Here is a 25,176-nt window from a genome sequence, read left to right as displayed (position 1 = left end):
TAGGACATTAGTACACTTTCTTGTTTTAAATGCAATCTCTTGAACACAGTGTCTTCAGTTGTATCAAATAGAATGAGCTCATGAAGAGATCACTTTTATTATTATATTATAAAGAGATAAAAAGATGACTTTGTAAGCAGTTTTTAGCACCATTTTCTGTTGTGGTGGCTTTGCTTCTTCATATTTATTTTTAGACGGCTTGTTTGGCCTACTTCTGTATGACAAGTTACTTCCATAATATGTTCCTACCACTTACCATCACTCCTATTAATAAATGTCACCTTTGGGTGCCAGTCTACAGACGGACTCAATTCTCTTGCTCCATACTCATTGATGACTGGGTTCTCTTGACAGGGAAACTAATTCTGGGTGCCTGAGGCAGCTTCACTCACAGGGTTTGAAGCATGGCCGAGGTCAGCTGGAATTGTCCTTGAGAGACCCACAGCTCTATAACACAAGAGTGTTGGAAAGCTCAGCTAGAGTGTCCACAGATAACATTCCAAGAAAGAGGAGGTATAAGCTGTCATTTTCCTAAGAAATAGATGCTATATGTCTAGTACAGTATACCTTCTATCTTCACACATTGGTCAGTAGAGTCTCAGAGTCCAGCTGTGTTCAGGTGGAATAATGTGAACTCCACCTTCCTAGAAAAGCATCAAAGAATGCTTGATCATCTGAAATTGTCCCAGCAACATATTTTCCATGCCCCTGGAGACACAAACTTCAGTTTTTATTATGTTTTTTGTTTTTCCTATTTCTCGTGTGTGTGTGTGTGTGTGTGTGTGTGTGTGTGTGTGTGTGTGTGTGTTAAGCATGTGTTTGTATGTGAATGTTTTGCATGCATGTGGGCACACAGGTGAGTATGGTTGTAAGTATGTGTACATTTATTCAGAATCAAATGTTGATCTTGGGAAGCATCCTCTATTTTCCTCTCACCTTATTCACTGACACCAAGAGCTAACAGATGTGGCAATCTCTGTAGCCAGCTTGTGAGGGATTTCTCTATATTTTATGTGGGTTCTGGGGATTTGAATCTGGTCCTCAGACCTTCACAGCAAGCTCTGTGACTACAGTGCTGTCTCTGTAGCCATTCAGTTCTTTTCTTTTATTTGTTACTAAATAATTTGGCTACTACGTTTAGTTAAAGAATAATCTTGGTTTTCAATGAGAGCTTTTTCTTATCAAAGAAGCAACAGAGAACATGAAACTACAGTTTTTACCATAGATTTGATAATTTACAAAATGTCAATTTTAATGATAAAATCGTCATTTGTTTCCATGCCTCAATGCCATAATAATTAATGTGTTGATATCAAATTTGAAAATAATGTTATCTTAAAAATGTTGATAAATTCTTAGATTTGGTAGTAGCTTTCTGAGAGGCAGCACTGCATCCACTTCATAAGTGAAACTTGAGGACTATTAAAATTAAGTACCTTTCTTCAGGTCCTCCAGCTGCTGGCAGTCCAAGGTGGGACAATCTGTCTCTCTTGTAACTGATGATATACGGGGCATCTGTGCAATGGAACCACATCAATATTTTAATATAAAACCCTATAATGACATTCTGTGGCATTTGTCCCCATTCTCTGTGAAACTTTGACATTCAGTATTGAGAAGTTCTAATGATCAACTATTCACAATACCTTGTAAAAGTCTCAGGGCATTTGTGTTCAAAGCCTGTCACCTGAGCCCTAAGGACATACTAATCTATATTTATGCAGTCTACAATGTAGAGACAATTACATGGCAGTTGGGCTATGTTTTACAACTACCACTCATACATACATAATGTTCAATGAGTGCACTTTTGTCAATCTGATGATATCTAATTAGCAAGCAAAAAGCCATCATGCCCATTTGGTAGTCCCAAGGCGGGCTATTTGAGATGACAAAAAATGAATACGTTATTGCCAAGCATGTCTTAATGTAACAGATAAGCTCAAAGATCTAAGTTTCTTACACTTACAAATTAATTTTTTTCTCATTTAACAAGATTGACATACATATTAACTCTTTTGAAATAGCACGTGTAAAACATACTTCCAGTACCATCAATGTAATCACAATTTTTACCACTGGTAAGGCAAGTAATTGCTATAAAAGGACAAAAGACAGATCATGGATAATATCTAGTAAAAACTGTTCATAACCATGAAATTCATAAATGATATGAATTCGTACTGATATATACATTTAAATAAGTAGCGTTTATACAAATGAGCTTATGACTAATATGAATCCAAACATTTCTCAAATTGGTCCTTAAGCTAACCGAGAAGAAACAAGTAGTGAATTGCCTTGTTATTTTGCACTGGAATATATTGTGTTCCTTTGTCAATGTCATATATTCTTGGTTTTTCCTGTTCCTTGAAGTCTTATGTAATAAACAGTATTTGTGGTAGTTTGAATGTAATTGGCATTCATAAGCCACATAGGGAGTAGCACTGTTAAGAAGTGTGGCTTTGTTGGAGTAGGAATGGCCTTGTTGGACAAAGGGCGTCACTGTGGAGATGGACTTTGAGGTTTCTTATGCTCAAGATACTGTGCACTGTCTGAGTCCACTTCCTGCTGCCTTCTGATCAATATGTAGCCAGCATCATGTCCGCCAACTTGTCACTATACTCTCCACTATGGTGAGAATGGATTGAACCTCTGAAACTGTAAACAAGGCACCGTCAATAAAATGTTTTCCTTGTAATAGTTGTCATGCTCAGAGTCTCTTCACAGCAACAGAAACCCTAACTAACATAGAATTCTTTTCAATATCCATCCATTGGTCTTGGAAGGGAAATGTTTTTGAGCAATTAACTCAGCTAGAGACAACAGACTCTCTCAAACGGGATCCACGGTGCACGTACTCTGCCGCTCTTGTTTCCTCTCAGAAAAATTCTGAGATTCCCTTTACCTAATTCCAGAAGCCAAGTGCCGAGAAGCTCCTGTGAGTTTTCAATAAAATGGTGTCCACTAATGCTTGTTTCTGTGCTTCCTCGCAATCCTGCAGGGTACATATGGTTATCTTTGAAAACGATGTGCACCTTCAGTCTTTGGGAGTCTTGGTCTTTGTTCTCTTTTCTACTCTCCCTCCCCTTGAACCATTTAACTATAATCTGTGGGAGAAAGAAGAGTTCTTAGGAAACATCTCTCACAGACGGGGTCAGAGACACTTTCAGCATGGTGCAATTTTCCTCCATTGGAGAAATCACAGGCTTTGTTTGGAATGTCTGTATGCCACTTTGGGTGACAGCTAACATAGGTAAAATGGAATTCTTCTCTCCATTTTGCTCCAGAGTTGTGCTGGAATGTCTCCATCTGTCTCGATGACAGGCACAAAGATCTCTTACTATATACTGGTGCTGACTGAAAGCAATACTCTGTCTCTGGTGGATATGCTGATGAGAAGCATCTGTTTTGCCATATTGTTAGTGCCACCCATTTTTCTGAATATAAAAGAAAATAGAGTATGCTTGCATGCTAATCTTGATTGTATAGAAAGCAATGAAATGATGAACAAGAAAAAATAGAGCATTTTCCAAAAAAATAATTAAATGAGATGAACTAAACAGCCTTAGATAAATATTGCCACATCCCACCCACAGAGCTGCAACAGTGACTTCAGATGCATTGACAGCTCATAGGAAAATAGATGACCTTCTCGTTTACCTGCTCTGGATACTGCCACCATTCTAAATCAAGAGCTCATAAATGCTAAAAATAACTGTCTTTCCCATGGTAGCTCCTTCTCCTCTGGGTCTTCCCAGCCTACGTCAGGTTTTAAGTACTTGGCCAACCCTCTGACTCTACAGGAGTGATTCCAAAAGAACCCTCAAAGCAAATACAATACTTATTTTTAGACAAACAATATCTCATTCACAACTGGAGATGAAATGAATCAGAAACTATGGGGATGCATCCCTACGACTTATACATTAGCATGCCCTCCAAGTATTCTGATGAGTGGTTCAGCCTGAAATCCACTATTAAAGGGGGAAAGTCATGCAATAAACATTAAGGACTGGTTTTCAAACAGCTACCATTCTCACATTTGCTGTTAGAAGTTCTTGTATCAATGCTTGCCAGTATAACCTGCCTTCCAATGATAGTTTCCAAGAATAATAGTAAATGCCAAATAAATATCATTCCAAATTCATGATGTTTTAAGTGATCATATGTAACCAAAAACATCTCAATTTTATGAAAACCTAATTATATTTGAAGAAAAGGATTTTTAAAATTTGTTTAAAAGTCAATTCTTGTTATTAATATGCTGAATACATCATGAAAATAACACATATTTATAGTTATTAATAAAATTAGTTAATTGCATATATACATATATAAAAACATTATTTTATGTCCATGTAATTTTTCCTGACACTCCTAGTTGACTAAGAAATACTAAAATACCAATTTCATGGAGGAAGCCATGGAACAGCAATGAACCTGTCCTTCTGTGAGTTAGGGAAGAAGTATTGTATTGTTTTCCTGTGACTTCAAAAAACAAATTCTAAATACCACAAAGTTTATCTAAATGAGTGAATATTTTACTTATCTAAAATATTGTGAGCTTATCTTATCAAGATGATATTTAATTCTTTCTCTGGGTATCATTCAGGTTGATAAAAATTAGAATGAAAGAACTGTTTTTTCCTTGTTTTAAATGTTAAAACTCTTCTCAGTTGGAAGCATCATAAACTCTATTTAATGTGCTTCCTTTATAGCATAAGCATCACCTTTGTCATATTAAAATCCATTCCTTGTTAGGAAGATAAAATTAAAAAAGAACTCCAGCAGAATATAATTAAAACCTTGGACTACCTATCTCCTAAGAACCCGAGTGATTCCTACATGGTGGGGAGTCTGATAAGCTTCTCCACTGTGGCTAAGTTCATAAGTGCATTTGAAAAGATCCATGCTGATTATAATTACATTCTAAATTAGCAAATATTAGCAGTGTGCCAAATAATTCACATAGCATGGTTTCCATGTTAGATGATCAATTACAATTCAGATGAATCCGTAGGAAAATCCATATTTTTACTTAGGATCACAGTTTCTGTAATCTAACATATTATTAGAGCAGAGCCTTAGGAAAGGTTAAGCAGAACCATAGAGAGCAGTTTCCAGTTTGTAAATGCTCCTTCATTGTCACAAACCACCGAGAAAATCAATTATAGCCACATGCTTCACGGGATCAGCCTTTTCATTCATCTTCACATAAACCTTAGAGTGTACTTCAAAATAGAAAACAATCTTATCTAAAATTTAATAAAACTTCACAAATACAGCAGGATGACACCTGTCTCTTGTTAAAACTATCTATGTTAACCTCCAGCCTCTTGGGGTGTTTGCAGAGGTGGAGAAGAAAGGGCCCAGAAAGCCCCTGGAAAGTGGCTGCACACTAGTCTACATGCCTGGGAGAGGAAAATTTCAGTGTTCCAAATTTAAGAACTTAACAGAATCGTACTCCTGCTTAGAGAGATAGCACAATAAAGCCTTTTCATAAAATCCCACGGTTTCTCCCTACCACTGTATGAGGCCAGGAAAAATTTCCATAGCTAAAGTATATATTTCAGATTACCAACCAGTAGGTGAAATTAAGTCCTTAAATTCCTTAATGTACTAAAATATTCCAGCATAAAGATTAGCACTTTATTATTTATTTCATTAAAAGGTAGTATTGCTGGATTTCAACCTGTTTAAATTGTCAGTCATGAGAGGCTTCAAATGATCAAGTAACCAGAAAAGACACCTCACTGCAATTGCTGCCTGTCCACAACAACAAAGCATGAGTAATAAACCGTGGATGCTTAAGAAAATTAACTGGAGAGCTCTATTTGACACTGGTCTTTTATGTCAGGGTGGTTCTTATGTGACTCTCACTCCCTGCCTACTAATTGTCGGAGACCTTCCTTGAAATAAGGTGCTGTGTGGAAGGACATCCGTTGAAACAATTACTCCCATGCAGGAAAGTAGGATCAATATCTCCTGATGCATAAGCTTCAGTGATTTTCAAAACAGGATCCAAAAGAAAAGAATAAGTAGGAAAAATGTAAACAGAGTTTTTTTTTTAAAAAAATGGATTATCAAGACTTTGAGTACCAATGTGAGAAGAATAAACTCAGAAAGATACTTCACTGGGTATGGCAGAGTCACACCACAGACAGGGGTACTGCCAGGTGGTGGAAATGTAGGTCATTTGCCCCAAAGCCTACATTCTAGGATGCCTGGACAAGAGCCAGTCAATCTCATTTTAAGCCCAGTCTACTTTCTAGGTGATACAGAAAGACAAGCCACCTTCTTGATTTCTCAGGATCTATTTGCTTTGTCTACAAACAGGAAAGGAACAGTGTCCACCAGCATCCACTGAGTGGTTTTAGGGACCTGAAGCCTTAGATCAGTATATGATATTTTCAACCAAAAAGTATGTGTTCATGATATCGACAGCACCCAAAATACTCCCTGCACCAAAATTAAAGGCACAGTTCATAGGTCTAGTGTGCCAGAAAGAACCAACACGTTGCTTCAGTTTCCCTTACTGCTGCTACCATGCTTTGTGTGTGCATCACCTACCTTGCTTAACTCTCTATGTGCACTCCATTTTCTTGGAGAAAGAAGTAATCCAGGTAGAAAAGTGGTTTAGGTTTAGTTTACCTGAAGGTGATCAAAACGTACTTCTGCTCCCTAACTTTTTCTGAAAGGTTGTTCGAGTCTATAAGGAAGTCAACAGGGAGCAAGAAGGAGTTGTGTTCTTTCCTTTGCATAATGCCAATAATGGAGAAGATGGGAGGTGCCAAGCTGCACCAGTTCAAATACTTGCTCACAACCACCAAAAAGCCACTTCTGCCCTAATTCTTTGTTTCTGTTATGTTTTCAATTGCTATTGATTTTGGGGGAATTTGTATTTTTCAAAAATGAACATGTATCCACAATGCTTGAGAAATTTTCAATAAGTTCTAAAAAGCTACTATGTGCCTATGATAGCAATGCTGTGTTTTACACTGCTAAAATACTTTTCTAGGAGAGATACTTCTTTGTGGAGCTATTAATCACAATGTTAGCAATGCTTGTTTCAGACTTTTAAAATGTCTTTCTAGGAGAGATGCTTCATTGTGGAGCTCTTACCATAATAAAACAAAAAATAAAATCCCTGAAAAGAAATACTTCAATCAAATATAGACATTTTAGATTATTTAATAGTGACTAAATAGTGAATATATAAAACAGAATGTAATTAAGGTAGTTTTATTTATTGTATTTAAAGGCCTTATGGTCCTGTCTTTCAGTAACAAATTAAAAAGGAAGGAGTTATTCATAGCTGTAAAAAAAAAACAAATAAGATGTGTAATATACATGAAATTCACAATAACAAAAGCATCTGACTCAGTGAATCACACCATGTCTGTTTACTGAACATTTTCCGGGTGCCCTCTATGTGTCTGGCACTGATGTGTAGGTGCTAATGACAGAAGAGAAGAGTGTTGTTCACCGAGCTTCTACAACTGAGGATCTGCAGGAATACTGGAGCTGTAAGGATCGAAAGTGGAACACAAAATCAAAATAACTAACATGATAGAGAGGAAAGCTAAGCATTCAAGGGAAAAACAAAAAGGCTTAAGAAGTGGAGGCAAGAGGGTTACAATTTCAAGCAGAAAAGGTGGTTTTTAAGCAAACGTGGAGGCGTGTGGGAGCACAAGCCACAAGAGAGATCGTGGAGGGTGATTGTTCAAGGAAATGGACACTAAAATATGCTCTTTTGGCAGAGGCTGGGGTCAAGGAAGGCCTGTCACTGGGAAAAATGAGGATGTGAATATCAGAGAAGCAGATCACAGAGTATTGAGGTGGGTGGGTACATGATGTAGAAACTAAAATGCCATCCTAGGACTGTGCCTTCACTGTGGAGATCAGACACCCTGGAAAATATGTAGGAGAGTAGTAGAAGAACAGTACTTTGAATATAAAGTGCTCATGTATGTATGTGTGTGTAAGGATAATAATCAAAGAAAAAGAGGCCATCAATTTGAGAAGAGTGTAGGAGAGTCTGGAAGGAGGAAAGGTAATGAGGAAATGATAAAATTCTACTTAAATGAAATTTCTTTTAAAACTGAAAGGCAAAGTAGAGACACTTAAGGCACAATTAAAGGTGAAATGCAATAATATTTCATCTCTATTTTAATAAATAAAACTGCCTAAAGATTAGAGAGTAAAACAGTCCCATGGGTGAGCCTTACAAACCAGGCAGTGGTAACACACACCTTTAATCTCAGTAGCCACACAAGTTTGCTATAGAAACTGGGCAGTGTATACCTTTAATCCCAGTGGTGCACATCTTTAATCCCAGCCCTAGAGAGGATTATAAAATGGGAGGAGACAGCTCTCAGTTGCAGTCCCCATTCCAAGATTGCTGGAGGCAGGATTGCCATTTTCAGAGCGAGGTTGGGGTCAGAGCCAGTGATTAATAGACTGCTTTGCTTTTCTGGTCTTCAGTTGAACCCCAATATCTGTCTCTGAATTTTTATTAATTGTGATTTTTAAAAAAGTGTATGTCACTGCTGTTTGCAGGTGAATAGATGTAATATTATGAATAAAAATTAGTAAAGGGGTAACAGAGTAAACATTGTCACCCATAAAATAACATTTAGGCATTAATATGCCGAATAGCTTACATAGATATTTGAAGTACTCATTCCTAGTTTGCTTTCTATTCATGTAATAAAATATTCTGATCAAAATCAACTTGGGAAGGAAAGGGATTATTTGGTTTTCACATCTGAATTATGTCCCAGCCTTGAGGGAAGTTGGAACAGGAACTCAAGGCAGGGTCCTGGAGGCAGGAACCACAGAGGAGCACTACTTACCTACCTCCTCTCCAGGACTTGTTCAGTCTGCTTTCTTCTACATTCCAGGAGTGGTGTCACCCATAGTGAGTTGAACTGTCTCGGATCAATCATTTATTTTAATCAAGAACATGTTCCCACAGACTGACAAAAGGTCAATCTGATGTGGGCATTTTCTCAGTTGAGATTCCCTTTTTCCAGATCACTCTAGTTTTTGTCAAGCTAACAAATATTAAACAATATGTCCTTTAAAAAATTAATCTACTCATAGGGGTAAGGCCTCCCTTGGGAAGTCACCAAAATCTGGGATACCAAGTTGAAGCAAGACCAAGATCCTCCCTGCTGAATCAAACTGGGCAAGGTATCTCTCTATAAGGAAAGGGCTCCGAGAGGCTAGTTCGTGCACCAGGGATAAGTTCTGTCCCACTGCCAGGGCTGTCACCAAACAGATCAAACTACATCGCCGTCACCCATATTCAAAGGGCCTGTTTTGGTCCCGTGAAGGTTCCTCAGTCCATAAGCTACCACTGTCTCAGGTCACTCTTATCTCTTTGGTTTTCCCCATCATGATCTTGACCACCCTTGTCCATATGATGTATCCTTTCTCTCTCCAACTAAACTCCAGGAGCTCAGCCCAGTGCTTCGCTGTAGATCATTGCATCTTCTTTTATCAGTTACTGGATGTAAATTCTACAATGGGAGCTAGGTGGCCACTAATCTGACTACAGTGCTTGATACTTGGATGTCAACATGTAGAAGGATGCAAATAGATCCATATCTATACCCATGCACAAATGGATCAAATACTTCAATATATATCCAGCTACACTGAATCTGATAGAAGAGAAAGTGGGAAGTAGCCTAGAACCCATGGGCACAGGAGAACACTTCCTAAATATAACACCAGTAGCACAGACACTGAGAGTAACAGTTAATAAATGGAACCTTCTGAAAATGAGAAGCTTCTGTAAGGCAAAGAACACAACCAATAAGACAAAACGGCAGCCTAAAGAATGAGAAAAGATCTTCACCAAAACCACATCGGACAGAGGGTTGATAACCAATATGTATTCTTAATTATTTTTGAAAAATATAAAGCCAAAGTTCAATATCAGAAACAATGTAATAAAGCTTGCTTGCCCCACAATTCAATCAGTGAATCCCATAAAAACCAACAATAACCCAGGACCCAGAGATAATAAGGACCAGTGGACAGATGTTCTGAGAAATTTCAAAGGGTGACAACCATACCTGATGAGCATATTACATTACATTACTGAGGCCTCCTCTGTTGCAATTCTGATTTGTATTCTATTATCCCTTTTATATTTCTGAGGTCTAAGGATACAAAACAGAACATAGTAGGTTGTCTTCATCTACACATAATTTAAAACCAATTAGAGTGTATTCTATGATGCTTACCAAACTAGACTAAAATCCATGACAAATTATACAATGTCTGACTCTTCTTTTTATATCATTGTCTCTAAAACAAATATTTTATTCAAAGCAGGAGAAGTTTTCTATATATAGTCTCTTGTTTCACAATATCCACTGCTATGCAAGTCTGTCCATGCATGCACCTACCATGGACACACAAATGCACACAAAATGGGAGCTGTCCAAACACCTTTGGTTGCTTGTCACAGGCTTGAGTTCAAAGTTCTTAATCTCATTTCAGTGTAAAGCAGAATGAGGGTGGCTTTCTTTGCACCATAATTTATTTTTCTTAATTTCTTGAAAATAAGATACAAAGTGAAAGCCTAGTATTTGTTCCCAAGGTCACTGTGCACACATCTTCAGAAAACAACTGTAAAGTCACATTTCTATTACCCTGTACTTAAAGTTTTCTATCCATCCCCCACATACTTTGGGATGATATGCCCTGCTAAATGGTTCACACAGTGCTCTGTAGTAGCTATGGTGACAATTCCCCTTGTTAGAATATTCATATGTAGCAACAGTGTTTATATAAATCACCAAAGATCTCCAGATGTCATCTCACACTCCTATTACTCCGGTGAGCACTGCAAGATTCCACTGTATAGGTTAACACAACCTCTGAAGGTTTGTCACCAACCTTAATCAGACCATTACAAAAGGAAATATAGGTATGGTAATTGATTAAAATTAGCACTTATAATCCAGTTGTCATATTTTTGTGATGGATATAGATCACAGAGTGGTGAAACTTTTTGAAGTTGCTGTGTCTCAGACGTATCCAATTATCTCCCCTCGTCTTCATTACCATCATATAGATTTTAATCAAACTGCAAAATGTCTTGGTCATCATTGTTTCATTTATGGACCCCCAAGTTATCTTCAAAGAATAAGATGATTAAAGAATTTTGTGCTGAGGCTCCAGGAAGACAGGATTTGAACACAGATAATTAGATAACCAAATAAATCATGGTGATTATCTCATTTTTTTCTTTAGTCATTAATGAGACTAGAAATAATCACCTTCTTGGCTTTATCCACTTGATTAAAACTATTTTCAGGCTAACAACAAATTGCTTAGGCAATGTTCAGGTCTTATAAGGACAGCATTTTGGCATTTTTAAGGTCAACATCAATGAACACATAAAGGCAAAGCTGAGTCAAAGCTTGCCTCAATAGTTTCGATCTGCCACTCTTTGGAGATGACAGATTTTAGAACACCAAACACACATTTGTGCCAGCAGAAATTTTTAATTAGCATTCCAGCCTACCCACAATAATAGAGAGAGCAAGACTTGGGTCACCACTTAGTGTGTCTTGGGTCCTTTGAAAACTGACTTTTGTTCTCTTCTGAGCCATGGCATTGACTTTTCTGTGTCCCTCCATAGGAGATTTGTACTGAAAAAAAAAACCAGCTTGGTAATAAACAGTTTCTGATTAATAGAGACAGAACATTGACCACAGCGTCCATATAGTGACAAAGGCAGAAGGAAACTCTTAATGCTATGAGCTTCCCATTATTTCATAATTGTTTATTCTCTCAAAATTGTAACTTGATCATTACCTTTCTCTCACAAATATTGGGGAAATCCCCATTTTTAAAAATTATACTGTCTTAGCTCAGTTAGAAATGGACAAAAAACAACTTTTGAAAATGAATTGGATTTTCTAGGCAAATCTTATAAAACACTGTAGTTGCTGAAATGATAAGCCACAAGACAGCTTTTGAACCCATCTAATTAAAAAAAATGCCATAAATTCTTCTGTGGAAGTGTTTTCATTTTTCTTACCTGCATCTAAACAGTGTTATGCCATTAAAAAGTAATAGTTGATTCCTTGGTGTCTTGATTATTTTCCAGTTTGGTGTGAGAAAATAATCTAAGAAGAGCAAATTTAGGGTGTGGGAGCTGGAGAAATGGTTAAGAAATCTCACTGTTGTCATAAAGACCAGAATTCTATTCCCAGTACCCACATGGTATCTCACAACATGTTTAACTCCAGTCTCCGGAAATCCAGCACTTCATCTGACCTCAATGGGCATTGCACACATATGATGTATGTATACACTCAGACCTACACTCATGCTAAGTTAAACAAATAAATTTTTAAATAATGTCAATGGAGTATAGGCTTATTTTAGCTCAAAGTGTGAAGGTAGGGAAGTCCTATCAGCAGGAACTAGAAACACCTGGTCATATTGTACTTGCAGACAGGAAGCAGGGGGAAATGAATTCCCATGTTTAGTTAGCTTTCTCTTTTTATGTAGTTGGGAAATCCCACCCCAAAGGATGGGGCTTCTCATCTTTATAGGAAATTTTCACCCCCACAAATAACCTAGTCAAAATAATCCCCACAGATATGCCCCAAAGCTAACCTAACATAAATAAACCCTCACTGTTGTGTCTGGAGGCTTGTGAACTAGATGATTCAAGATTCTGTCAAGTTGACATCAACACTAACCATCACACCAAAATATCTCGTTTACTCTAAGGCTCTAAGAACTTGCTACTACAGAACAAAGGATTTCACAAACAACAGAAGGTGTTAGTCTGGCTTCCCAAGTCCTCTCTGGTGAATACTACACCCAGACACAAAATAGTTGATTCCTGTTCTTTAAAGATAACTTTCTCAAGTGAATGAATGAGTGATATTTCATTCCCCAAGATGACTGGAAGTAGCCTTCACACGGAAATGACTAGAAAAGTAGACTCTCTTAGCTGTGCTTCATCCAACATTTAAACAGAACAACTTCCTCAAGAAGCAGGGGAAGAAAAAATTAAAACTGAACTTGAAGAAACACCCTGCCTGATGTTCTCAAAGAACTCCATGGGTGACAGATAAAGCTTTCATCGGGCAATCTTTATAGGAAATTTCCAATCAGGAGAATACCCCCGCTACATAGTGTTTTGTACAGATGAATGTTTATCAGCCTTTCTTCAACACATAGTGGACATATCAGGATTGATTTTATTTGCTGTAGATGCAATCCCAACAATAGTTCATTAATAAAATATATTAACTGTTTAAAAGTTTTATAAAGAATAAATATTCCCATTTTAACCTGTAACAATTGCACTACTCAGAAAACCTTAGGACGACAACAAATGTCATACAAAATATAATGAATTTGTTCTACATTTTAGTAAAGTTATGGTCTTAGTAGAATCAGGAAGAACTTTTAAATGCCAACTAATTCAAGTGCACTTATGGGTACTTGAGATTCCCTCCACACACCTCAGCTAAGTATCAACCATGCTTAGAGACAATTGCAGAGATGGAGGCACCCCAAGAATAAGGAATAGAAAAAGAAAGGAGTCCTAGTATGAGAACATACTTGTTATATTTGATGACTAGCTCAGGGAGGCCAGGACACCAGAGGAGAATATACTATGAGGCTAGAGAAGAAGCCCACAGGATGTGAGGGGATTTTGGAAACGTAAGACCTTTTAAGTCATAACAAGGAGTACAACTAACAATAAGTGATCAAAGAATGCGTGGTGGTCAGTTTTTACTGCCAACTTAGCATAACCAGGAATAAATAACCAGGGAAGAGAGTCTTACTAAGAGATTCTGGATTGTTGAAATTAGATTTACATTTTCTTTGCATTGGTCTGTGAACACGTCTGTGGGATGTTACCTTAATTTAAGTGATGTGGACGGATTCAGCCTGTTGTGGGTAGTACCATTTCCTGGGAAAGGGATCCTAAACTCTGTGAGTGGAGAAACTGAGCTGAGCAGAAGTAAATAAGTAAGCATACACATATTTATTTCACTCTGCTTTGGGCTGGAGATGTGATATGAGCAGCTGTCTTGACTGCTCCTGCTACCTTGACTTCTTCAAAATAATAGATTATAACTTAAAATTGTAAACTAAAATAAATCATTTCTCCTCTAAATTAATCGTCACTGTGTGTTATCACAGGAACAGAAAAAAAACTAGAATACTAGTTCTTATGAAATATAGCCAAAGAACTCAGAATAAACACACAGAGTATTATAGAAATCCCAAGAATCTACATCTTCCTTAGGTTTTATACTCTTCTTTGGGTCTCTAGAACAGACAATTTTTCCTAGGGAACTTTATCCTATGCAGGTAATTGATAGCCGTGTTTGGACTAATTCTTGTAAGAGAGAGTAATAGTGCCCTTTTTCTTTATCACAAAACCACCAGCTAAACAGTAGTTTTACAGGTTTAGAACTCTGGGACCCAGATTTAGAAAGTTAATCAATTAATGACCTTCTAGGCAACTGAGGGTATCACATCTCTTTCTAACATGAGAGACAAGACTTGGCCCCCTTTTTCTGACCTATAACAAGAATTCTGCTGTTCCAGCCTCCCCTCCACACACACGCACAGGCTTTATAATGACAATCATGCAAAGAGTCAGCAGCTTATCAGTTCGGCTTGAAGAAATAGGTCCTGAAGATCAGTGTTAATGTTCTGAGTCATGGAGTCAGTTTTCAAGGTCTAGAGCCATGCTAAGCCTCTTCGTTGCCTGAATAGTTTCACCTTCTCTAGAGTATCTATAATTCCAGTATCATAACTCAAATCTTTCATCTCTGTTCATATTATACTTATATGTAAATTTTCATTTTATTCTGATCAACTTTTTTTCAGTTAGAGCCATTGAATTATTCCTGCATATACAGTGAAGTTTTAAAACTCTGATTTTATTGTACATATTGCTATTCTCTTCCCTATGATTAAAATATATGAAATAAATGCAATGTTTCATGGGTTTGCTTTATTTTTTGTTTTTTGACAATTATTCAAGTGCTTAAACATCTCACCTCAATTTTTCTTAATATGTAAATGAAGTTGTTCCATCTGACAAATATAAAATCCTTCCATTGCAATTTTACCTAGACAACACTTATTTTTACATCTTAGAAATCTTATTTCATAGATAATGAAATATTAATATTCTGTCTGAAATATTTCAAGCACAAGTGTTATCATCCATCACCCTTCCTAATTTAGAACAGAAAAGAAAATTTGCCTTCATAATCAATGAACTAAATGTTTGTAGTTTTGTTTTTGAGTTGTTCTGCCCCATAGTGGCTATGTAAGGTACAAAACATTCCTCCAGATGTGGCTAGAAGGAAAGTGTCAAGAACAGATACTTCATAATGAATGCTATTGAGCTGTTTATTCTGCCCAAAATTAAGAGTGAAAATCTTTACTTTCTGATGTTCTCCAAATGAATGATGCTATAATTCTCCCCTAGAATGGCTTCCATGCATTGTCTCTATCTTCATATACATCTAACACAGCAGATGCAGTGGTTGGGAGGATGACTCAGTGAGTAAGAGACTTTGTTCTCCAAATATAAGCTCCTATGAAACTCCAGACATGGTTGTGTTTGTCTGTAACATAGACATTGGGAAACAGAGATAGACAGATTCTCAGAGCTTGTTGACCAGCTGGCCTAACCCAAATAGAAAATTTCTGGTTCAATGAGAGATCCCGTCTCTAGATAATAAGCCAGAGACCCCCAGAGAAATAAAGCAGATATCCTTCTCTGATTATGTATACAGGCAATGTACACAGACACACACACATAGAATAAAATAGCTGGTGTGCTTGGAATTCCTCTTAAATATGCATAGAGAGGTTTTGACATGCTAGTGACTCAGACCTACTAGAATGACTAAATGATCAATGGTTTGAGCAGAAGATATGCAAGATCTAAGAAGCCTGAGTCCCTGGTGTCTTGAATTAGTCACACTACTGAAAGCACCTTATTTCAACAGTCCTGGTGATGTCTGGGATCTCCACTGGGGAAACTCACACAGAGAGTTGAGACTTTGCAATGACCAAAACAGCCAGCCAGTGACTGTGGAGAATCAAGAGTCTGTGGTCACCTCTCTTCACACAGTCACTAGAGACTAGCATCCCTTACAGTCTTTGCTACCTTCCTGGTGTCTGCAGGACACGGTATGGACTTTAGGAGCTCCTTGTAGCTGGGAACATTGGCTTACATCTCCCAACAGTGTCAGTGTCTGTATGTGGCCAGGGTAAACAATGATAAAAATAGAGAAAGTTTGAACAACAGGTGAGAACACTATTAACAAAAGCAGCTTAGTAAATTTTGTTGTTGTTGTGATTTTTCTGTTTTTTTTTTCAAATGAGCATTTTGAAAATACTTCCCCAATGGATATTTAATGAAGAGTATTAAAGACCAGTGAACAAGAATTTATTATCCTCCTTTGAATACAATGCAGCCTACAGAATATCTCTTTTAAAGATTTTATCAAAATTATTTTATTGAATGTAATCAATTTTATCATTCCATGGTGGAGAGAGAAAATGAGAGAAGCTTTTGTTCAAGCATCTAACTTACACAGGAAGATGCTGCATTAATATTTCAAAACAGACTGATACATGGTAAAGAGCAATTTGAGATTGAAATAAACGGGGAAAGACAAAATAAGATTTCAGAAACTGAAGTTCACCACTGCCTGTGGAAAAACAGAAAACTTAATTATATAGAACATTATCTTGAAGGTCGTTACATAACAGAGAATAGAAAAATGGAAATTATGACAAAAGTAAGAGGCATTAAACTTTGACAGCAATATAATATCTGCACAATAGAAGCTCTACGGAAACACAAGGCAATTAATAAAAAGAGAAGCAACTGTGAGAAAAATAAAACAAGACTCCCTTTACCGAAATAAATACAGTGTGGTTTAAGTTAATGTTGCTGTCAGGAAAGGGCAGAGGAAGGCAGAGAAGAGAGTGGAAGGAGAAAATGGGACAAAATGTAAACATGTGTGCTGATCCTGATCATGTGCTCCAATAGCAGAGAAGTAAGGTCAGGATTTACTAGGTAATGACATGACTCTAACCAAACACAGGCTTTCACCGCCATTCTTATGGAACTATCAAACTGAGATATGTAATTTTGAACACGTCCTGAAATCATGTGTGCAATTGCCATAACAGTCATCTGTGAAGGTCAAAAGTCACATGTGTTCAACTGGCAATACCTAAAAATATTTTATCCTCTTAATATGCCCTTATGGCAAAAGAAGTCACCTACTACAAAATGTTTTCAAATACGTAATGGAATTTCAGTCAGAATCTCAACAAGATTTGGGATAAAAAGACAAATTTTTTTTTTAAAATCACTGATAGTGATAACTACTCTCAGGAAGAATATAAAAGAAACAAAATAATGAGCAAATTGGAATTAACCATATAAATAAAAAAAGTGCTTCAATTCGAATAATACTTACCAGCTTAGACAAATCAATTAGTAGGTAAAACAAAAATTAGAGAGATAAATCCAAGCACAGTAGAAATTTAATATATGACTAATTAAATGATGGGAATATCATCTGCTACATAGAAAATGAAATTAGAACAAACAGTATTTATTTTTAAAAAATACCATAATACCTGCATATCAAAGTATTTGTAAGCTACCTGTGGCACGGCACCTGTCAGTAACCCAGCATGCAGGAGGTAGAAGCAAGAGGACCACAAGCCCAGGATCAGCCTGGACTACACTGGAAATTCCAAGACAACAAAGACTACATAATAAAACTCCTTCTCCCAAAACCTTATTAAAATTCTATGTAAAACATAGCCTGAAGTAGTTTTGATCTTTGCAAATATCATAATAAGACACTGAACATTCCTCCTCAAATGCTCAAATACTGAGAAAAAAGCAAAGGTGTGCAACAATTATTATAAAACATTATTTAGCATGTTTACTAGTATGACCCATGGTAGGTTGTCCATGCTCCAGTGGATGGTCCTACATGCTTGTTTATGGGGGCAGCACTAATTGAAGTCAGTGAGTTATAGAGGAGAAGGATGAGAACAAGGACAAGGAGGAGTGAAATTGGCAGGAAATCCTGGGATGATGGCAGTAAAGTCAGAGCAGTTGAAGGGGAGACTGGGTAAATGTAACTTAAATGGATTGTACTGTTAGGCAATTACCAAATAATACACGATGGATGTCTTAGTCAGGGTTTCCATTGCTGTGAAGAGACAACATGACTATGGCAACTCTTACAAAGGAAAACATTCAATTGTGGTGGCTCAATTACAGTTCAGAGGTTCATTCCATTATCATCATGGTGGGACATGGTGGCACAGAGGCAGACATGGAGCTGGAGAGTAGTTGAGAGTCCTCTACCTTGCAGGCAACAGGAAGTGGTCAGATAGTAGGCAGTATCTTCAGTATATATGAGACCTCAAATCCCACCACCACAGTGGCACACTTCCTCCAACAAGACCACACCTTTATTTGGAATCAACAAAGCCATACTTCCTAATAGTACCACTCCCTTTCAGGGCCATTTTTATTCAAAACACCAGAATAACTATAATGAAATAATAAAAATATTTAAACAATACTATTACTCAGTTCCATTCAAAAATCCTACTCTGTTTTTTAAAGTGACTGAAAAGTTGATTCCCAACTCGCCAAATGCTGGGGAATCTCAGCCAATCACATTCTGCTTAAGATGTGTCCCCCTGAGGCCATACAAAACAAATAAAAGATCAAAGTGCCTTGCCACTTCCTCTTTTTTGGTCCCCTGCTCGTCTGGTGTTCGTGGGATCTCTGGTGGTGTAAGTTTTCCCCGTTTAAAAGTTAAATCCTTTTGTATTGAATAGGTCTGGTTAATTATCGATCGATCACGCCCCGCCACAGCCAAAGATGACTAATGGACAAGAAGCAGAGAAAAAAATATAAAAACTTCTAATTCTAAAGTTAGAACTGAAGCACGTACTGGGTAGATTCTGTCAAATTAAAACAAGCTAGAACAACCTAAGGAAAAAACCTCCATTAAATAAGTCTCCAACAGTATAATTGCCAGATGCCATGTTTGAGGGGCATTTTCTTAACTGCTAATTGATTCAGGAGGACCCAGTCCACTGTGAGTAATACCATTTCTAGAGAGTATGCCTGGGCTGTGTAAGAAAAAATAGCTGAGCAAATCACAGAAAGCATGCCAGCAAGCATCATTACTCTAATCTCTCCTTCAGTTTCTGCCTCTAGGTTGCTGGCTGGATTTTTAACTTGGATTTTCCTAGTGATGGATTACAACTCTCATGAGAGGTATAAGAAGACATGATTGATTTCCTCCTCAGGTACGTTTTGGTTAGCGTTTATCACAGCATCCGAAGCCAAACTAAGACAGAAAATTGTACCAGAGAGTGCGTGTCTCTGTAATGGACTCGACTATGTGGCTTCTATGTCTTGGACTGTTTTATAGGATGAAGATGGAGGGTGTTGGCACTTTGGAGCTTTGGATGGAAACGCTCTTAAGTATAAGAGCTTAATAAACTATTGTGAGAAGTTAAAAGACAATGCTGGGAGCAATGGAGGCCTGGCTTATGAAGCTTCAGAGGGAAATTTGAGAATCCCTTAAAGACTCTATCAACGTTGTTCACATGATATATTTGCATGAAGCATATGTAGAAATAAATTTGCCTTGTGACCGCTGTCTTGTGACCTACTGGGACAATGGATACTCATTAAGTGGAGTTAAAGCCTCAGCCATGATTAATAGGTAACCAACATCACTGAGACAAAATCTTCTGAGAAGTATTTCCTCAGGGCCAGCACATGGAAACTGTGGTCCAGAGAGGGTCAAGGCTACATATCAAAATGGCAGTCAAACCAAATAATGCATAAGAGTCTCCCACAAGGCACTTGTATTAAAAGCATGAAGGAATCATGGAGTGCTGCTGAGAATTTGTACTGTGTGGCAATCAGAAGCCATGAGAGATATTTTGTGGAGGCAAAAACTCAGTTAGAGTGGATACCTGAGTATTCAAGTGGTAGTGTAAATTAGCTAAGGCTTGGTACCATGTGGAAGGGACAGAGTCCCTAAAGAAACCATAAGAGGCTATTGGTTTCAGTGGATGCCTGAGCACTTAGAGATGTTGGTACTGTAGGGTGACTGCTAAGGACAGAATCAAACGAGGAAAGGAACCAACGCCAGCCTACCAGACAAGCCATGTGTGCTGTGGATAGCAAAGCTGGAGAAACAGAGCTGTTCAAGCTCAAAAGATCATGAATTATTCAAAGATGCTGGACATTTAGTTGCAGACTTTGATTGCATTGCTGAACGTTGGTTTGCTTTGATTTGAATGTAACTATTCTTGGGTTCTGCCCTCTTGGAATAAGAAGTATGTAACTTATTTTTCATTTCACAGATGCCCACAATTGATAGACTTTGAACTTGTAAAGAAAATGAATATTTAAAGTGAGGTTGGACATTTAAAGTATTAAAATTTTAGTGACATTTTATTTGTGTTTTAATAAATAAAACTTGCCTGAGGATAAGAAAAGTAAAGCAATCCACACTGGTCAGCCTTACAGTTCAAGCAGCAATGACACACACCTTTAATTCCAGTAGCCATACTAGCTTTCCATAGAATCCAGGTGGTAGTGGTGCACACCATTATTCCTAGAACTAGAGAGTATTATAAAACAGGAGAAGATAGCTCTCAGTCTCAGTCTCATTCTGAGATTCCTGGAATCAGGACTGCCATTTCAAACTGAGGTAGAGATAAGAACCAGTGGCTGACTGTTTTGCTTTTCTGACCTTCAAATTGAACTCCAATTTCTGTCTCTGAGTTTTATTTAATTGTTTTATTTATGAGTTTTATTCAATTTAAAATTTTTTTCAAATTAGTTAGACTATGTTTTATATCATGTTATAGCAACACTAGATCTGAGAGTAAACATGAAAGGAAAGATTATATTTACATAGAGATTGGTTTCTATGCCACACTGAAGAGAGATCATTTGCACTGGATAATTTCTGTTAAGTTAAGACAAACTAGAGCCACCTAGTAATAGGGAACTGCAACTGAAGTATGACCTCCATCAGAGACAACCACCTATGGGCATGTATCTAAGTTGTTAATTTATGTGCAGGGCCAGGGTATTGTAGGATAATGCTTTTGTACACAATGCTGTGGGATAATGCTCTTGTACATGACAAAGATTTGTCATTCGTATTGGTTTAATAAAACATTGATTGACTAGTAGTTAGGAGGAAGTATAGAAGGGGCAACCAGACTAGGAGAATTCTGGAAAGAATTCTGGAAAGAATTTCTTTCTGGAAAGAAAGACAGAGAGTCAGTCACCAGCCAGATGCAGAGGAAGCAAGATGAGAATGCCTTACTGTAAAAAGGTACCAAGCCACATGACTAAACCTAGACAAGAATTATGGGTAAATTTAAGTCGTAAGAACTAGTTAGTAATAAACCTGAGCAATAGGCCAAACAGTTTATAGTTAATATAAGCCTCTGTGTGTTTATTTGGGACTGAATGGCCACAGGACTTGGCAGGACAGAAACCTCAGTAGTACCCAGGACACTGAACAGTGCCATCCCTAGACAAGTGTGCTCGGACTCTTTAAAGAGTAGTTGAGCAAGTGGGAGGAAGAACACCAATAAGTAGTGCTCCTCCATGTTTTCTGCCTCTGCTCTGCTGTGAGTTGCTGCCTTGACTTATTTCAGCAATAGTCTACAATAGGGTAAGCCAAGCAAAACCTTTCCAGCCCCTTGTTGGTTTTGGTCAGTGTTTTCTCGTACCCAGAAAAACAAAGTAGAACAAGAAGATAGGAAATAAATTATATAATGTCCCAGAATTCTAGGGAAAGACCAGAAGCTAAGAAACTGTGTAGTATATGGTAAGGGGGCATTTCATCTCCGGGGGTATTAATAAGTAGATGAACAGTATTAGAACAGTTGTCACCGATAAAAGATGAAGCTAGATTACAACCTTATGATAAACACAAGAACTTCAACCCACATACTTTGATGGCTAAAGCTATAAAAGCTGTATGAGAAAATGCAGATAAAAATATGGATAATACATTTATCATTTTATAAGAACCTTTGATCAAGGTGAAAGAGTTGCAAAACCTTTTATTATGGTATAAGAAAATGGATTACATACTTTACACACTTTGGTATAGCTAATATGTCATAAGCAAAGTTGAATAAAGAGCAACAGAAGAAAAAATATTGCTAATATCCAAAAGAAATATAAAATGAAAAAATCAAGAGAATAAAAAAGTTAAAATATTTACAATTTTCAATGAAGAAATGAAAGTACAGATGATTACTAAAAATGTGAAAGACTACGAAACATCACGAGTAACAGAGAAAACCCAGGTAAAGCAAATGGATGCAATAGATAAGGAGACAGCTCAGTTGTTAAACTGCTTAGCATGCAGGCATTAAGACTGAGTTCAGACCCAGCACTGATATAAAAAGCTAGGCATCATGGTACTCACCCATAACCTCAAAGCCAAGCATGGTGGCACACACCTGTAACCTCAAGCCAGGCGTGATGGCTCGCACCTGTAACCTCACCAAGTTGAAGGTAAAAAGAGAGGGTATGAAGAGAAAGCAAAATCACAGGGCTAGCTTGCCAGCTAGTTTGATAGAATCAGTAAACTCTAGGTTTAGTGAGAGACTCTGTCTCATAAAGAAATAATAAATAAGGTGGGGTGGCATGAAATAGAGGAACATACCTGCTATAGAGTTCATGTTAACACTCATGTACACACACAAGTGTACACCACACAAAAAAAATATTTTTAAAAGTGGATACAAATATGTGAGCAATTATTAGAATAAACCAGTTATGGACGCTACCCAAAACAATGAAATATTTGAAAATTAAATTTTGTCTGCATGATAGCTACATGTTCTGAATTACAGAGTTGGCTTTTGTAAGTCAAGTGAAAGAACAGATTTCAGCACAAAGTAAATAGCACAGAGTAAGCTTGTGTTTAAATAAGAAAATAAGGCAACCAATATGCATCAGAATACATGCAAATATTCAAAATATTCATTTGTGAAAATATTCAACTTATGAGCATTTAAACCCATAATTGATATAGATCTTAGACATGAAATGAAACGACTGTGAGTAAACCATGGAGAGCATCAAGTTACAAGGACTGTGACTGGAAATAGACCACAGCATGAGTTGTCATGTTCTTGTAATGATATCCTAAAGTGAACCACTAACTCCTGACCTACTTCCCAAAGAGCTTTGTTTAGAAGATAAAATTATACGCATTATTTCTATGCAATATTGTCTCAAGTGCCATAAAATTCAGAGTACTTTAATAATTTGTTAATGTGAATCATAACACACTTAAAAAGTCTCTTAAAAATTCCCTCCCCCCAAAAGAAAGAAGGCTATATAAGAAGTTCATAATTAAATCGGCTAATAGTTATTGCTACTCTGATTGTGCAAATCCTGCTAGCATGCTAGCATTGAGTGACTGAACAACCCAATATCATTACGAAGCCCTGAGAGGTGGCTAGATCATTAAGCACTGCAGAAAGCCTTGTACTATTACTAGCTAATGCTCAACCCCTTCTTACTGCTTTCTACACTGTTTTAGTAAGATTTTCACTTGTTGTTACATTTCAAATCTAAATTTACCATTTGAAAACAGGTCACTCTTTAATTCCACTTTCCACTACATTAACACAAGCAAGTTTTGTGAACACTGTGTCAAGTTTTTGTATATACACACACGTACATGAGAAAGGGAGAGAGAAAGGGAGAGAGAGAGAGAGAGAGAGGCAGACACAGGATATTCAACCTCTGTCCTTACCACAGTTAGAATCCAATATGCTTTAGTAATATGCTCTTGGAAATTGGTTTCATTGAAAACATAAACATAAGAAATCAATAAGGAGATCAGACGAGATCGGGCGTGTTCAGGGTGGCATGGCCGTAGAAATAGAAAACACTTTACTGAGTGAGATAACCCAGACCCAAAAAGAGGAATATGGTATGTACTCACTCATAAGTGAATTCTAGCCATAAACAAAGGACACTGAGCCTATAATTCGTGATCCTACAGAAGCTATATAAAAGGTGAACCCAAAGAAAAACATATATTTATCCTCCTGGATATTGGAAGTAGACAAGATTGCCAGGCAAAAGTTGGGAGCATGGAGGTGGGGGTGGTGAGGGGAAAAGGAGATGGGGAAAGAGACAGGAGAAGGGGAGGACTGGGGAGAGCTTGGGGAAATGGGATGGTTGAGATGGCGGAAGGGTGGATATCTTAATTAAGGGAGCCATTTTAGGGTTGGCAAGAGACTTGACTCTAGAACGGTTCCCAGGTGTCCAAGGAGAGGTCCCCAGATTGTTTCTTGGGCAGCAGAGGAGAGGGTGCCTGAACTGGCCTTGTCTCATAGCCACACTGATGAATATCTTGCATATCACCATAGAACCTTCATCGGGTGATGGATGGAAATAGAGACAGAGACCCACATTGGAGCTCTGAACTGAGCTCCCAAAGTCCACATGAAGAGTAGAAGGAGGGAGAACATGAGCAAGGAAGTCAGGACCACGAAGGGTGAGTCCACCCCCAGGGACGGTGGGACCGATCTAATGGTAGCTCACCAAGGCCAGCTGAACTGGAACTGAACAAGAACGAAATCAGACCGGACTCTCTGAAAGTGGCTGACAATGAGGGCTGACTGAGAAGCCAATGATAATGGCACTGGGTTTTGATTCTGCTGAATGTACTAGCTTTTTGGGAGCCTAGTCTGTTTTGATGCACATCTTCCTAGACCTGGAGGGAGGGGGGAGGGCCTTGGACTTCCCACAGGGCAGGGTACCCTGACTTCTCTTAGACTGAAGAGGGAGGGGGAGGGGGAAGGAAAAGGGAGGAGGAAAGGAGGTGAAAATTTTTAATAAATAGAAAAGAAAAGAGATCAATACGGTAGCCAGTTGCATAACTCAGTGGCATATTGCCTCTTGTCACATGGGCATATATATGTAGACAACAACCAGTCATTCAAGTTGAATTTCCTATTACAATTCAGACTTTTGCTCATTTTGGTTTTCTCACTTCTATGTAGCAGGGTAGACTTCAAAAGGTGCTG

This window comes from Myodes glareolus, chromosome 13, assembly GCF_982192425.1.
Source record: "Myodes glareolus chromosome 13, mMyoGla1.1, whole genome shotgun sequence".
Taxonomy (NCBI): Eukaryota; Metazoa; Chordata; class Mammalia; order Rodentia; family Cricetidae; genus Myodes; species Myodes glareolus.
Note: the sequence above shows the minus strand (reverse complement) of the source record.